General features: G+C 53.1%; 1 protein-coding gene across 5 annotated transcripts in view; it reads left to right on the forward strand.

The window, feature by feature from the left end:
* The first annotated feature begins 1,113 nt into the window (after positions 1-1,113).
* Positions 1,114-15,559, forward strand: part of ZFHX3 (zinc finger homeobox 3) — a 183,649-nt gene continuing 169,203 nt past the window's right edge. For 2 of the 5 annotated variants that reach the window (XM_049805270.1, XM_049805274.1), the window contains exon 1: positions 8,298-8,898. The gene's annotated coding sequence lies outside the window, so the exon portion shown is untranslated. Of the gene's footprint in view, positions 1,185-8,297; positions 8,899-9,291; positions 9,531-15,559 lie in introns of those variants that run through there. The other 3 variants (XM_049805271.1, XM_049805272.1, XM_049805273.1) reach the window with 3 other exon arrangements.

Here is a 15,559-nt window from a genome sequence, read left to right on the forward strand (position 1 = left end):
GCTGAGTCACGGCTTCCTGTTTGTGATTGCTGACTAGTGGCAGCAGTTGCAGAAGCAATAAGAGATATTAAAAAGTGTGAACTTCCACTGGGACCAGAAGATACAATTAGGGCTGTGCCAAGAAATACACTGCAGCAAGCTGTTGTTTAAAGGGATGCGGAGCACTGCAACCCTCCACTCCCTTGCTACAGGAAGTAGGAAAAATGAACATCACTAGCCTTTTATCATCTCTGAACCCAAATAAAAATTGCGTTTGACTTCTGCAGCTCACTCTGGCTCTCTTCCATGCTCCTCCTCGAAGCGTTTGATCCAGCCTTCCAGTCTGGGTTCCTACTGCTGCTGAGATGTAGGGATCCTTGTTTCCTTCTTTCACCTGAGACTGATTCTCCACGGAAAGCCTACATGATACTGTGTAAAAGGGGCTGCTTTAGAAGGCGTGCACAACCATAATGTTCTTTCCATTCTTTTTTTAATGGGAAATATCTCTGGGGAGAAGCATGAAAGTATATGGAGAAGGTGCTCTTTGATCATTAAGATCTAAATGCAGCATCCAAACAGCATGTCTGTTTCTTCATATTATGCTGAAATTCATCTTAAAGTGCTCGTCCTGGGTGGGCATTTTCCTGTTTGTCCTTCCTTGGCTTGAACGCTTGGAAGCATTGCCACCAGTTTCATCTCCAGCCCTGGTGATGATTGTCTCCAAAAGTTATTTCTCCACCCTGTTGTTTACTGTATTTATATCAGCCTTTCAATTTGTGTTTTAATTCCATAGTAACTTTTTAGCCTTATTGTCAGAATATACTTTCTGGTTATTCAGCTAAGGACAAGAATTGGAGGATGGTGTTCTATGGACTGTATGTCACTGGAGGACAGAAAATGTGCTTAGGCTGGTCTTTTCTGGATTGAAGCTATAGTAGTTTGTAGCTGAGAAAAAAAAAATCTTCACTTTTGTACTGGCATTAGACTGATTTTTTTTAAATTTTTTTTCTTTTAACCCTGTGACAGACATAAGGCTGAGGACTGGCACAGAGAACATACATTAGGGGAGGAAAAAAACCCCACCCCACAACCTCAGTTATTTCAACAAATACCAGAAGTGGATTGAGAGTGGATGAAGAGGAGGAGGAGGCAATAGTGAACACACAACACAGTTCAAGCTGGCAAGGAGCCCTTTCTTGAAGAATGTAAGTTTAACCTTTAGCATTCAAGTGTCTGGGCTTAAGTGTCATTATGAGCAATACTTTCCCCCAGCACAGCCTCTCCTGCCTGGAGGAGGGTTCTGTGCAACCTCATCAGTTTTCCCCTTTCCTTCACTGAGTATAAAAATATGTATTTCTGTCTGCATACGCTCAGCAAAGTTACTTTTAGTGGCAGTGCCTCACTTGGCAAAGCCAGGACGGCCCTGGGTGGGTGCAAGGGAGGATCTGCCCCGTCCTGACAGCTGCTGAGGTGGCCGATGCGGGCTCAGCTGCAGCTATGGCCTGATAAAGCGAGTGCTTTGCCAGGCTAGTGTTCGCTGGCTGAATTTCGGTTAAAGATTTTGGGCCCCAGACTCACAAGTGGCCCCAGCTGGCTGGGGCAGGGGGTGCCCCCTCAGCAGCCACCTGCGGCCAGCCTCTGTGCCCAGGGCCTCGGGCTGCCCAGCTCAGGAGCAGCCGGCACCAGGTATCTCTGCTGTTCTTGACGGCTTGTTTTGGCCGCAGGAAGAAGGAGGATCTGCTGGCGAATTGCTTTTGCGAGAAGCAAACTAAAATGAGGAGGAGGGAGGGATGGGCCTGGTGTTGTCGTTGTCGTCATCCCCTCCCCCCCCCCGCCCAGTGCTAATCTCACCTTTTGATGGAGGCAACATAGAAAAAAATTAGAGAGACAGCAGCAGACAAACATCAGACCTGGCTGCAAGTGGACAGGCTAGATGTGCCCCCCCAAATCATCTCCAGCTGTAAAACACTTCAGGGCTGATAGAAACCACACGCATCCCAGGCATAACCCAATCTGCAAAGCTGCATTCCAATAAAAATGCAGCACGGAGCTAAAAGAAATACTGCCCGGGATTCCCGCCCGGGGCTGAGCGCTGGGGTGGGAGGCACCCCCCGTCCCTGGCTGTGCCCCCCATCCCCTGGCCCCCAGCCGGGCGCAGGGCTGGGCTGGGTGCCTGCTGGGGCACAAGGGGAGCAGCGGAGCCCCCCCAGCCATCGCTGCGGCTCCCCGGTGCTGGGCTCCCTGTCCCAGCCCTCCAGGGCACAAATCAAAAGCGGCTATAGCGGCTAATAGGGGAGGGTCAGGGTTAGCTGCAGGGTACATCGCCGACTGAAATCATAGGCTGGAATCCGAATTTCAATAAGCATGCCTCACAACGGAGGCTGTGCTGCAAATGTCAAATGTGCTTATGTTAAATACAGGTAATATTGTGAATGTACGTTTGAGAGCATGATTCTTTCAGATACCTTGTCTGATGAATTTTGCATCTTGTGTTTGTGATTTTTCCATGCCAAGAAGTACAGGTTTTAGAGGAATAAGAGCATATATTTATAAGGAGGTAAAGATGAACAATTTGATTAACTGTAGCAAAGATGCTATGTCAGATCAGATTTCTCACTGCTTACAACTTATGTTTTTGAGTACATGGTTACTATATAGTAAGTACAGCTGGTATTGGTGCTTAACTTACTGAATAATTCGATGCAGGCTTTTCCGCAAATCTCCGTCTTAATTCTAAAATAATTCGGAAGGGAAGAAGGCGGATGGACTATTTTCCAAGGAGCGTTTGGTACCTGACTTGTGCTGAAAGATGAAAGATTTGCAATGCTGTCACTTGTTCCTGGCCCACAGTGGGGGATGACCACAGGACTGCACCAGCCCTGGGCCAGGGTCCCTCTGCCGCTGGGTCAGCTTGAAAGCCAGACTAGCCCCAAGACAAGCCAGGTTGTTTTAGTCACTGTATTGACATACTCTGAATTTTGTGGAAACTACGCTGTAAACCAGAATTCTTCTCAGCGCTGAAAACAGGTTTTTTTCCTTCTAATTCTGTGGGAGCTGTAATTTTATTTTGTAACTTACTTCCCTCTTTTTTTTCCTTTTAAGACGGTTCCCAAACATTTATTGTGGGATTTTTCATTTAAAATAGTTTTCTAGGGAAATTACTGTGACAGTGATTTAATTGTTTAATTAAAATCTGACATTGATGACAACATAAATACAATAGGCATGAGGTGATATAGGCATTAAACAAGTGCAATTGTGGAATACATCCATAGAGTACTCTGAGCACACAGAACCGCTCACAAAGAAATTATGTTCAATATTTATCAGGTTAGTGAGTCCTAATTAAATGCCAAGACTTTTTTCTTCATTTCTCCAAAAAAAGCCAAGAAACATATAGATGTATTCCAAGTGTTTATTTCCATCGCAAACACATCTACTCATCTTGTTTTAAGGCCTGCAAAAAAAGCAAATTCACATTAAAAATCTGCTAGTTGACTTAAGGGGTATTTAGTCAGCCTGTCTATAGCAACCTAGCCAGAGGTTTGGCGATAGCTGGAATAGCCCGCTGACGTCCCATCACTCCCAGTGGCTATAGTAAGTCCAGTGATTACAAAATGGATGGACAGATTTCTTTTAATAATCAGGTAAAAAACCAGAAATATATTGAAGACAAAAGAAGAAAACAAACGTTCCTCTGAATATGCGCCCCCCAGCCCAAACCTCCCCCCAGTTCTACAGTACATATTTCTTCTATGCAATACATATGCCCCCTCTAGCATACCCACACATCTCTTTCCCAGCAGTAAGGGAGGCAGCCCCCTGCCCATTAAACAACACGTACGTGCCTCCAGAAGAAATTCACGTTATCTGGCTAGAATTGCTCAGCAGTGCGTCTCTCCAGCCCTCTCCTTCTAAGCCCTGCTGCATTTCTGCATCCCAACAATGAACGCGCTGCTGTTGGAATATCCCTTTCCATGCCTCTTGCTGGGCGTCTTTAAATGGTATCAGATCTCTTCTGCTGCTTAGACAGCCCTTTGCAATCAGGCACTGCTGATCGTCTGCCCTTTCCCCCCTTCCCAAACCCCTAAATAAATGCATCTGCTCCAGCCTAATTCATGTCAGCCTTCCCCCCTTCTTGTATGCAACTTCATGCAAACAAACTTTCTACATGAAAAGATAGCTTACCTGGACAATGCTTGAGTATTAAGTAATAAAAACTGATAAAGCCAGACATCCCAACTCTAGTACAGGGATTTGATTGCAAATTTCCATTGCAAAGGAGTAGAGGGAACTGGAAATCTGACAAATGCCTTCAAATTGACCTGTGTTTTCACAATGCACGCTGTGTTTAAAATGAATGGCAGACTTTATCATTTGGAGCTCCTTCAAGGACTCTGGCCTTCTACGCTTTGTTCTAATTCTTCAGACATATTTCCAAGAAGCACAAAGCTACGTAAGGGGATGATATTATGGAAAATTTTTCCTAACCGGGGTTCCCCCCCCCCCCAATTTTTAAAGCATGAATTTAAAAAGATACCCTGCAACTTTTTTTCTTGCTATAGCCGTACATTAGTCCCTCATGTCCAGTCGGTCTTTTCCACCTCAAAGCTTTAGCCCAGTTCCCCCCCAGCGCCAGGTGGAGGGAGGCAGCGTGCAGCCAGGCTGGTGCCTGAGCAACGTGATATGGTTGTGGCTCCCTAAAAATTCACCGTACTCAACTGCTTTCACCACAGCCCTATGCAAATCTGGCCCACTCCTGCCTCAGGACAGAGCTGCTCCTAAGCTGCTCAGCAGCCAAGTCGTATTTCTAGGGGAGGACTTGGTCTCCTTGTGGAACCCAGGGAACCGAAGCCGCTTACCCCTATTTTACATGTCAAAGATAACGACCATCTTTTCTGAAAGTTATATCCAGAAAGCCATATGCGCTGCCTCAGAAAAACATTTTGCTTCAAAGTTGTTCCTCTTAATCTGTATGCATTTTTACAAATAATAACTTTCCTTTAAAGTGCTGGTATTAGTTCCATCTGTTCTAAATAACACATAAATGAAACTGTAAGATTCTATGCGCAAATATGAGATATGCTGCAAGACAAAAAAACAGGGTTAATCTAATAATTCAACTGCATCTTTAACAAAGTTTCCTATGGGAAAAATCAGTCTTATTTTCCCTGCAGATCTGATACTGAGAGCTTCTTTCTACTAAGCACATTAAAAGCTATTTGAACCAAAAATCCTATCTATGCATGTGTAGAGAGACATATATAGAAACAAGAGGTATCCATAGTGTTACAGATGAGGCTGTATCAAGATTTCTAATTAAAGCAAGGGTAGTCCCTTCTTATATTTTAGCAACTGGCTTGTCTTTTTGCCTAGAACAAAGAAATCTTAAGGGAAGTAAATTTTCGAGAGGAGAAACGCGTGCACGTACGTGTAATCGTACCTAACGATTACTGTACAAATTATTCCTTAATTCCTTAGATTTATTTTGGTATTTGCACAGTGGTTTATCTGGCTGGTCCCACAGTCATCACTTGTTCATTCCCTTCTTTTCACGCACACCCACACCCCTCACCACCTCTTTTTGCACCCTGGTGAAAATTAGAACTCTTCCATTCCCCAGCCTCTGGACGGCTGCGGTCAGGACGAGGGGCAAATCTCTGCCACCCGCTCAGTCCGGCTGTTTCCCTTCCCAGCCTCATCTCCTGCCCTTGCCAGGAGGGGAGGGAAGATGTCCTAGGACTTGACCCCAGCACAGAGCCTGCTCAGGCTGGACCCAGCTCCCAGGAGGCTGGGGGCCACAGGGCAGGCTCCCCTCTCCCCGCTTAACCCCTCCGCTCCTGGGCACGGCTGTGGTCTGGGTGCCTGTGACCCCGGCGCCTGCTGCCCTCCTCCCTTTCGGGGCACTCGGGATCACCCCGGGAGCATGAAAGGAGAAGAATGCAGGAGCAGCGAGAGGCTGTCGCAGGAGGGCACAGCGCAGCACGGCCAGAGGAGCAGCAGAATCGCCGAAAAGGGGGATGTTTGGTTTGTGTTAACTACCCAGACAGATGCACTTCAGCATGTTTGCATTTATGGAATCCATATGTTGTCATGGGAAATTAGAGGACAGCAACACAAAACTAGAATTCGCAATGCAAATGCAAAGAAAACGTACATGGCTACCAGACTGCATTTGCACATGTTCCTGCGAAGGTGCCTATTTCTGGAGTATCGACAGAGTTATTAGATTTGCTTGCCACCTTCTCCACATTTACTTTTCCTTTGCTCTGCAAAAAGTGTGTACATAGGCAGCACCCATTCTCGGACCCGTCCACTGGATCTACAGCCTCTGGTGAAAATATGCACTTCTTCTAAGTTATACCAAGTACTAAAAGACAAGGGTTACTTTATTCTGGCCTCAACTGCATCATCAAAACATGTTTGTTTCATATTCAGCAAGAACAACAGTTACAAATTGCGTGCACCTTTACAGATAGCGCACCAAGCAGCCCTGAAAAATTTTGCTTGCCCCAGGGCTTGTTGGTTTGGGGTTTGGGTTTGTTGTTTTGTTTTTTTTGTTTTTTCTTTTTTTTTGGTTGGGGGTTGGTTTTTTGGGGTTTATTTTTTTTGAAGGGCAAGTAATGTTAACAATTATTCTTCCATAAAGCTAGACAAACATATTTTGAGCAGGGACTGACAGATTTTTAAGGGCAGCTTTTAAAGGCAAACTGGTAACGTACTGGAGTCTACCCATCTAACAAACCGTAAGAACTCATACACAGCATGCGCATTATAACAGTACACATCAGTGCTGCATTTATAATATTCAAATAACTATGGTATGTATTAAACCTCAATTCTTAAAACATGTGAATATCTTCCAAATGCAAGACACTTCCAGTAATGTATCAACTAGTACAGCCTTTCTTCAAATTTCTAATAATAATCTGTCCTCTTCTTTCATCTCCCCCATCCCACTTAAAGGGACTTGCCAAAATTTCAAAATGACCACCCCCACATTAAGAAATATGGAAAGCTTGATACATTTCATTAAAAATACTTACTAACAAACATGCAGTTTATTACCTTTCAGTACAAAATACATCTACATTAAGGTTCTCCCAAATGGAAAAACTGACCGCAACTGCATTCCTTGTTCAATGCTATGAAACAAATGGGGAAGTTAATTATTTGGGTTACTATTAAAAAATTAAAAAAAAAAAAAAAAAAAGAAAGAAAGGAAAAAAAAAGGCAATTTGAAAAGCTTCTTTAGATTTTCAGGAGAGATGATTTAATTCAGCTGCATTTCTGCCAGTAATAAAATAGTCTCTTAGAGAAAGATGAAGAAAACATATTCCTGAAGCCTGGATAGAGGTTCTTTACTGGTTCACCTCCTCCTAAAATTCAAATCCCACGTTCCCAGCGATCATCTACATTTTTTGCTAGGGCCGGAATGGGGAGGTAAAAGCTGCTGGAAATAAAAATTTTAAATAATAATCGCAGATGGACCCAAACAGAAAGTGAAAAATGTTACCGTAAGGCTAGAGAAATATTTATTTAATCAAACCAGAGGTTCTGTTGGGACTGGAGGAATGTTGCATCCTTTCCTAAAAAAAGAAAAAAAAGAGGGGAAAAAAGAGGAGGGGGTGGGGGGAGAAAAGAGAAAGCAAGAAAGAAAAAAGGCAGAGGCACAGCCGCCTCCTGGAGTTCCCCATTGTCCGGGGCTATAGAGAGCCCCAGAATGGCATTAAACTCACAAAAGGCATATTGTGCAGGGGACAAAAAAAGCCCCTTCTTCTACAATAACTTTTAGCTTCTTATTTTTAGAAAATGACAAAGCTGTTGCCAGCGATGGCTGGTGAAACCTGTAGCCCGGCTCCCAGCCAGGCTGGACGCGGCCGTATTGATCCGCTGTCCCGCTCGGAAAGGCGGCCGCAAAGTTTGAAAGGGAGCGCGGGCCGGGCCGCACCGCGGGGATGCTGCGGGGCCGCTCCGCCGCGCTCCGCGGCCCAGCCCCGCGCCGGGGCCGCCCGGGCGGCGCGGGCACAAAGTTGCGCTCGCTGCCGGCCGCAACTTTCCCGGCTCCTCCCGGGGAAACTTCGGCGGCGGCGGCGGCGCGGGGGTCGTCCTGGCCCTGCCCTGCCCTGCGCGGGGCGGCGCGGCCCCGCCCGGGGCGCGGGGGCAGGTGGCCCCGCGGAGCGGAGCGCCCCGCCGCCGCGGAGCGGTGCGGAGCGGAGCCGCCCGCCCAGCCGGCCTGCGCGCCCCCTCCCCGGCGCGGCGCTGCGCGGCAGGGCGCGGAGCGGGGCCCCCCCCCGCCGCGGGCTGGGGGCCGGCCGCTTGCCCCAAGTTTCGGTGCGGCGCCGCCGCTGCCGCGCTCCCCCCGCCCGCTCCTGCTCGCTCGCTCCCTCCCCCGCCGCCTGGGCTGAATCTTATTGATCCAGAAGGTGGCTAATTAGCCCTTCCCGTCGTGCCTGGGTAATGAGGCACATGCGCACTGCACTAATCAGCCATTTTTTGCAGGAAACTAATTAGCAGAATAAAGATCCAAAGAGTTTTTTTTCTTCCCAATCATCAGATCTGAGTCCGGGCGCTTCCTGCTCCGGCGACCGCCAGCCCCGCCGCCCGCTCCGCGCCGCTCCGCGCCGCTCCGCCCCGACCCGACCGCCGCCGCCGCTGCTGCTGCTGCCGCCGCCCGCGGCCCCCTCTCTCCGGGGGGCTGCAAACTCCCCGACAACGATGCTGCTGCTGGGCAGCGGCGGCGGCGGCGGCGGCTCCCGCTCGGCTCCGGCTGCTGCCCCCGGCTCCCGCTGCTGCTGCCCCGGGCCCCTCCGCGGAGCGCGCTCCTGCCGCCGCAGCCGCCGCAGCCTGCATGGGATCTGTAGCCCCCGCGCCGCCGCCCGGGATTAAAAGCGCCGCCGCCGCCGGAGCAGCGACCGCGTAAGTGGCAACTTTTCTGCCCTGTCCCCCCGCTCGGGCTCCTCCTGCTCGGGGCGCCCGGGCTGCTTTGCATGGGGCTGGTCCGGCCCCCCCTCCCGCCCGCTCCCACCCACCGCCCCGGATCCCCCAGCAAACTTTGTGCCGCTCGCCGTCCCGGAGCCCCGCCGCCGCCGCCGCCGCCGGCGGGGACGCGCAGGTGCCGGCGCCGCGGGGGCCGCTGCGCGCCCGCGGAGCGCCCCCCCGCCCCGCCCGCCGGCCGGCCATGGCTGCGGGGCGCGGAGCGGGCGCGGAGCGGCGCGGCGCTGCCCGGCTTTGTGCGCGGCGGGGCGCGGGCATCGATCGGCGGGGCGGTGGGGGCCCGGCCCCGGCCCCGCGAGGAGCGGCGGTCGCGCGTGGGCTCCGCGCAGCCGGCGCCTGCCGGGACGCCGCTCGGCGAGAGGCTGCTCGGGAGGGCCCCCGTGGCTGCCCCGCGGGCGCTCCGCGCCGGCGACGCGCTGGAAAACAAAGGGGCGAAAGAAGTGCCGAAAACTGCCCCGGCCCCGGGCGGCCCGGCCCGGCCCGGCCCCGCCGCCCGCCCGGGCGCCGCGCCGGGGGGGGGGGGGGGTTGCCCCGCAGCGGCCTTGCGAGCGAGAGTAATTACGATTTTTGTTTTCCGCGGGCAGGCTCAGTTTTGGGAAGAATGCGGCTAGGGGGATGGGAGAGGTGAAGGCAGCGAACGCCACTGTAGGCCGATCCCCCCCTTCTCAGTTTCAGTTTTTAATTACTTAATGCTGAATCGCACGGCGCTTATCTAAATATTTGCAAATGCTCTTTCCTATCGATTCCTCTGAATAAACTGTGCTCCTCGCCCTCGGAGGGAAGGCGATTCACGCTCTCCTGAAACTAACCCTCCGGAGGAGAGTGTGTGGTTGCGTGGGGGACGCGTAGGGCTCGATGTCTGTGTATATACGCGTATGTATGTGGCACGCACACGCGGGTTTCTCGGTGTGAATTATTTATCATTCGGGCTGCGGGGTTTGTTGTGGGTTTTTTTTGGGGGGGGGGGGGGAGTTGGTTTCGTGGGTTTGGGTTTTTTGTTTTTTTTGGGTTTTTTTTGAAATTGTTAAACTCCCTCCCCCTGCTCTTTTTTTTTTTTTTTAAAATATTTTTTGGATTCCGAGAAAGGTCTGTTTCTCTTTCAAGCTGTGCTTGAAGCTGCTCTGGGGTATGTCCTGTACTTTGTGCGGATATGTAATATATACGCGTCCCTTCCTCAGCCGTCTGTCTGTCTTTCTCCTCTTCTCGCTCCTGTTTAATATGGAGCAATTTTCTGGAGGCTCGGTGACTCCCTCCTTAGGGTCACATTGAGTTCGAATCTGACTGAAGGTGCAGGAATCCTGCAACGGGGGAAATAAGAGAATAGAGAGAATGGGGTCAACTTGGCTGCTTAGAGGCCAAAACTCCCACAGCTGCCTTTAAAAATATATATATAATATTTGGCTTTCCTCACCGTATTACAAATTGCAGCCTCCCCTTTCAGGTATTTTCTTTACAGCTTAAAGCCCTCTCTTCCTTTTGCCTCCCCCCCCCCCCCCCCCGTTAGGGGAGAAGGGGGGTGGGAGGAGGGAAAATAAAAGGAAAAGAAATGGGGGGGGGGGGGGAGAGGGGGAAAAAATAAAACCCATTGAGTTTAGGCAAATAAGGTTTGGTCTCCGTATCCTATTACAAAGCACTTTGAATATGCAAGACATCACACAAGACCAGTTATTCCAGTTACGACAAACTTAAAAAGAGAAAAAAGAGAGGCATGTTTAGATTGTAATTTGTTAGAGCAAGAATTGTATTTAAAACTCTGTCTTTTAAATTTATTTCCAGCCTCGCATTGTATCCAGCCTTTTTCTGATGTCTAGGGCTTTTTTCATTATTATTATTATTATTATTAAAATCTTTCCGTTGAGTTTAGGAAGACCGCTGCGAGCAACACATTTTCTGTATTTTTGTTCCTGTATCTTGGAGGAGAGTTGGCAGGGATTCTGTGGTTTGCAGTTACACAATATGTTATCATGTTTTTAATCACTAAATCATTGCAGTGGTTATAGATTTACAGTCTTAGGGTATTACTGAGAGGAGCAGCGCAGACCGTATGTACGGGAACATACGAGAGCATGCAGTTAACATGCTCGTGAACTTTGCTTTTAAATCATTTCCCGGCCGAGCTCTGGCGGAGAGGAGAGCGAGCGTTTTGGCATCACCCCTCCACGCGCTTGAGGAAAGTTTGTGCAGCCCTCCCGGCGGGGCAGGAGCTCCGATGGGTGTTCTGCGCGACCTGTCCCGCGGCGCTGGCGGTAAGCGGCGGGTCAGGGGGCGCGAGGGGCGGCCGGTGGGCCGGGGCCGCCACCTGCACTGGGGCCGGGGGGGAGCGGGCTGCCCTGCCAGCCGCGCTCTGCTCCCGCTTCCCCCTTTATTATGTAACAGAGCCCTCGGCAGCATTAAAAATTCAGCATTACAAGCTGATTGTAATGCTCCCTCATTAGGGAGCACTGTCTGGTCCGGCATTAAGCGCAAGACGGAGTGTGGCTTTTCGGCTGCGGCACCGGCGGAGGCCGAGGAGCAGCCGTGGAGTGGGGCGGCCCGGGCCCCGACCCCGACCCCCTGCAGCCCCCGCGGGTGGCAGCCGTGCCGTGCCGGGCTCCCCACTGCGGCCGCTGTGCCGAGCCGGCCCCGTGGCCAGGCCCGGGGCTCCCGCTCTGCCTCCCGGCCGAGGGCTTCCCTCTGCCGCCGGCCTCGGTGCGGGAACCCGGCTTCCCGAGCCGCCCTCCCGCCCGGGTCCTGCTCCGCAGGCCGCCTTCGGCTAGAAACAAAAGCCAAGGCGAGGCATATTAGAGGGGAGAGAAACTCCGCGTCTGGACGTGGAGGTTGCCTTGCCGTGTTTGTATTTATTTATTTCCATCCCTGCCCCCCTCCCCCCCCTTCTCTTTTTGAGCGCGGTCATTTTGGGAGTAGTGGGCAGCAGGAAGTTAGCTCCGGTCCCTCTCCCGCACGGCAGCGGTGCCACTCGCAGCGGCGCTGGCCCTCGGCTGCGGGAGCCCCTGTGCCCTCCCTCCCGCCCTGCCGCTGCCTTTTGTTCCCGCAGGACCGAGCCAAGGTGCCGCTCGGGTGGGCGGAGGCGGTGCGGGCGGCCCCGCACGCCTGGCACCTTTGCTCGGCCTTGTCGTGGCTGCTGTCAAACCAGGGCCCGGCGGCGGCCGCTTTGACAAAAGCGGAGGCGCGTGTCCCTCTTTCATCTCCCTGTTTTGACCCCCCGCCCCGGTTCCCGTCGGTGTCGTGCCGGAGGCCGGGAGCAGTGCGGAGGAACAGATTTACTTTGGGCCTGGCCAGCAGCTGAACAGCTTCAGTGGGGATCGCTAAATCCCAAACTGATGGACGTACGGCTGGCTGCGTTAGCCTCCCTGTTAACGCTTCCTTCCGCTTTCCAAAATAATAATAGTAATAACAATAATAAAAAAAAAGTGTCTCACGGAGAAGCTGAAAAACGACTAGCGGGTTTTTACATCAACTTTATTCACACGCTGTGTTCTGCTGGGGCTCGGCTCCCTCGCCTGAGCGTCTCCCCTGCCGGTGTCGCTCGTCTGCGGTGGGAGACTTTTCAGCAACCATCTTCTCGTAGGTGCCGGTGGTGGTGGTGGTGGTGGGCGCACCGTCCCTGCCGCGGTGCTGGAGCTGGAGGTGTGTTTGCGCTGGAGAGATCGGTGCGGTTCAGGAGGGACAGGCTGGGAAAAGGCCGAGCGTTTCACGGCTCCCCGCTTCCCCTCACCGGAGCGCGGCTGAGGTTCGGCCTTTGTGTGGCTTTGGGGGCCGCGTGCCGGCGGGCGCGTCCGGCTGGCGGGAGAGGTGGGCCGCGAACAAAGCCGGGTCCTGCCTGCTCCCCCCGGACTGGCCACGTGCGGGTCCCCCAGGCCGCTCGTGGGGCTGCGCCCGTCCTGCTCTCTCTTGCCATCAACCGACTGCGGGAGCTTCGGCCTGGGAGAGGTCCCTGGGGCCGGAGCAGGGTGCCCCTGGGGGCTGTGCCCCTCTCTGCACTGCTTCTGTTTTCTCACGGTGGGGCGTCCCCCTGCACCCCTCGGGGAGCCCCTAGGGGAGGCTGGCCTCACTGTCCCCAGGGAGGCAAGGGGAGACCGGAGAGAGGAACTCCTGTGGGGAGCGGGGCTGCCCTTCCCTGCTCCCTCCCTCTCTCCCTCGCCAGCCGAAATTCGGGCCGGGTGTCCAGCGCGTGGCGGCGCGGCAGCGACGGGGCTGTCGAGGGCTGTCGTGGCAGGAGAGTGGGAATCAAAACATCTGTGCGCAGGCCTGGGCGCCGCAGCCTCTAATGGTTTTGACGGAGCTGTTGTGGTCTGTTGTCTGGAAAATCTGCATTCTGCGCCGTGCCCGAGGGGGGCCGCGGCACCGCAGACCGTGGCGGTACCTAAATATAACTGCCTCGCGCCGTGGGGTGAGGTGAGGGCAGGAGGGAGCAGGGCCGCCCGTCCCGCCTCCTGCTTTGTCTCTGATCTGCGCGATTCATGCATTTTTGTTTGCTCCCGAGGTTGGGTTTGTGTGTAGGCAGGGATTGGAGAAATAGATAAATTCCAGCTAGTTTAAAAAAAAAACAAAACAAACTCAACAAAAAAACCAACAGGGTGGATGAGTCTGGCTTCCCTCGCTGCCGGCAGCTGGGGAGGCAGCGGTCCTCGCCACCGGGTCAGGGATCCCACCGGGCCTGGAAGCCCCAGCATGCTCCTGTCCCATAGCCACTGGTGGGGGAGCGGGCCGTGCCAGTCTGCTTGCGTCCGTGTTTCTCCTTGCCCCTGTAGATGCTGCGGGTCTCGCTCGGGTCCCGCCGCGCTGGTGAGGAGCCAGCGCTTTCCAGCGCTTCCTCGTTGGCTCCACCGGACAGACGCATCCATCTGTTGGAGTGGGAGGTGGGTGTTCATCTCCACAGCAACGTCAGCTGGAGAGCGGTGGTATTCTGCGCCAGGTGTGTGCTCTGTGTGTTTCCAGAGGCAGACTGTAAATACAGTTTAAAGTTCATTCCCATCTGAAATTATTTTTTGGTTCGGGGTGTCGGGAAGGGAGACCTGTGCCGGCGGCGGTGCAGGCCGCCGCTGATGGGTGGCTCCCGGCACCTCCCAGGAGCTGCCGAGGAGGGTCCCGGGGTCCCGGCTGCGCGGGGCTGAGCCCGGCAGGCTGGTGAGGTGGAAGGGTGGTGGGATGGTCTGGGTGCTGAGGAGCCTGCTGCTGGCAGGCTGCAGCCACCCTGCTTTGCCCTTGAGTTTGCTGCTGGGAGAAAGACACTTAGCTGTTGATTGTAATTTCATTATGTCACAAGTGCCAAACATGCCTCTTGCTAATAAAAGGCAAAGTAGAGCGGCAATATTTTTTTTTCCCCCGGCCCCGGAAGACAAACATTTCCTGGTGTTTTCAATTGTGTGGTGCACGTTGCTGGGGAGCAGGAGGTGCTGGCCCTGTAGTGCCTGGGCTTTCGGGTCTGAAACCTGGTGAGGCCTGAGCCGCACGGGTTCCTTCGCTCGGCAGTGTTGCTGGAGCAGACGATGTGCATGGCAGTTCTGGTAAAAGGTTTTCTCCCATCCTCCCCCCGCCCTGGTATCTGGGAAAGTGGAGCCTGCAGGGCCTGTAACACGTTAGCTTTTAGTAAATGTTTATTTTGATGGCCTAAGCATGCCTGCTGGAGAGTCGGTCCCTCCTCGGGGAGGATGGGAGCAGACATGCTCTGGGAGCTGCTCCTGACCCCTCGGGTCCCTGGCAGCGGCAGCGAAATACTCTGCGTCCCGCCTCGCGTTTGCTTGGGACTCGCAGCCGGGCTTCCCTGGCTGGTGGTAGCCTAGCTCCAAAATGGCTGGTTGGCTTGGTTCGGTAGCAGGAGTTTTAACCCTCCTTCTGCCACGCTGCCACCGACTGCCTTGCGCAAACAGACTGATGCTCGCCGCGGAATTCAGAGCACGTACTTAAATGTTGATAGTAACATCGCGATGATGTGCTTGATCCTGCTAGGGTGGGTTGCTGGGTTTCCTAAACGTCTGTGACGTCTGGTGATGGGCTTGGAGGTTTTTGGTCTTTCCTTCTTGTTGTTGTAATAGAGTTGAGTGAAGAAGGGGGAGACAAGGGGGTTGCAGAGGCACAGCCAGCTGAATTGCAGTCAGGTGCATGTTGTTTGGGCTGAGAGTGGCAGTCAGGTGCACGTTGTTTGGGATGATGCAGAACCTGGGGTTTCCTCACCCAGGTATTTTTGATGAGATACCCTGTAATGGGAAAATGTGCTAGCGGGCCTGGAGGTTAGTTGAGAAGACTGAGCAGGGGGAGTGCACGAAGCCCAGAGCTACGTGGTGTCTTAGGCACACATTTGAGAGTTGCAGAATCTGCTAACCAGAGCCACTCCTGCGGCGTGAAGATGTTCTGGATTCAGGCTGTGCGCACCAGCTTGTGCGTTTCACCTGTACCTCTTGTGTTGCAGAAGCTGGCGCGCAGATCCTCGGACACCTCCGGAAGCGGAGCGGAAAGGCTGCCCCTGAAGTGCTGGGGTGCAGTAAGTTCCCACAGCATGGCCGCGGAGGTGATACCACGAGGCTGTAGTTCTTAGCTTCGCTCTGTTTGACAGCGTTAGATGTCAACATGCGGCGGCGGGAGC

The sequence above is a fragment of the Accipiter gentilis genome, chromosome 7 (genome assembly GCF_929443795.1).
Source record: "Accipiter gentilis chromosome 7, bAccGen1.1, whole genome shotgun sequence".
Classification (NCBI taxonomy): domain Eukaryota; kingdom Metazoa; phylum Chordata; class Aves; order Accipitriformes; family Accipitridae; genus Astur; species Astur gentilis.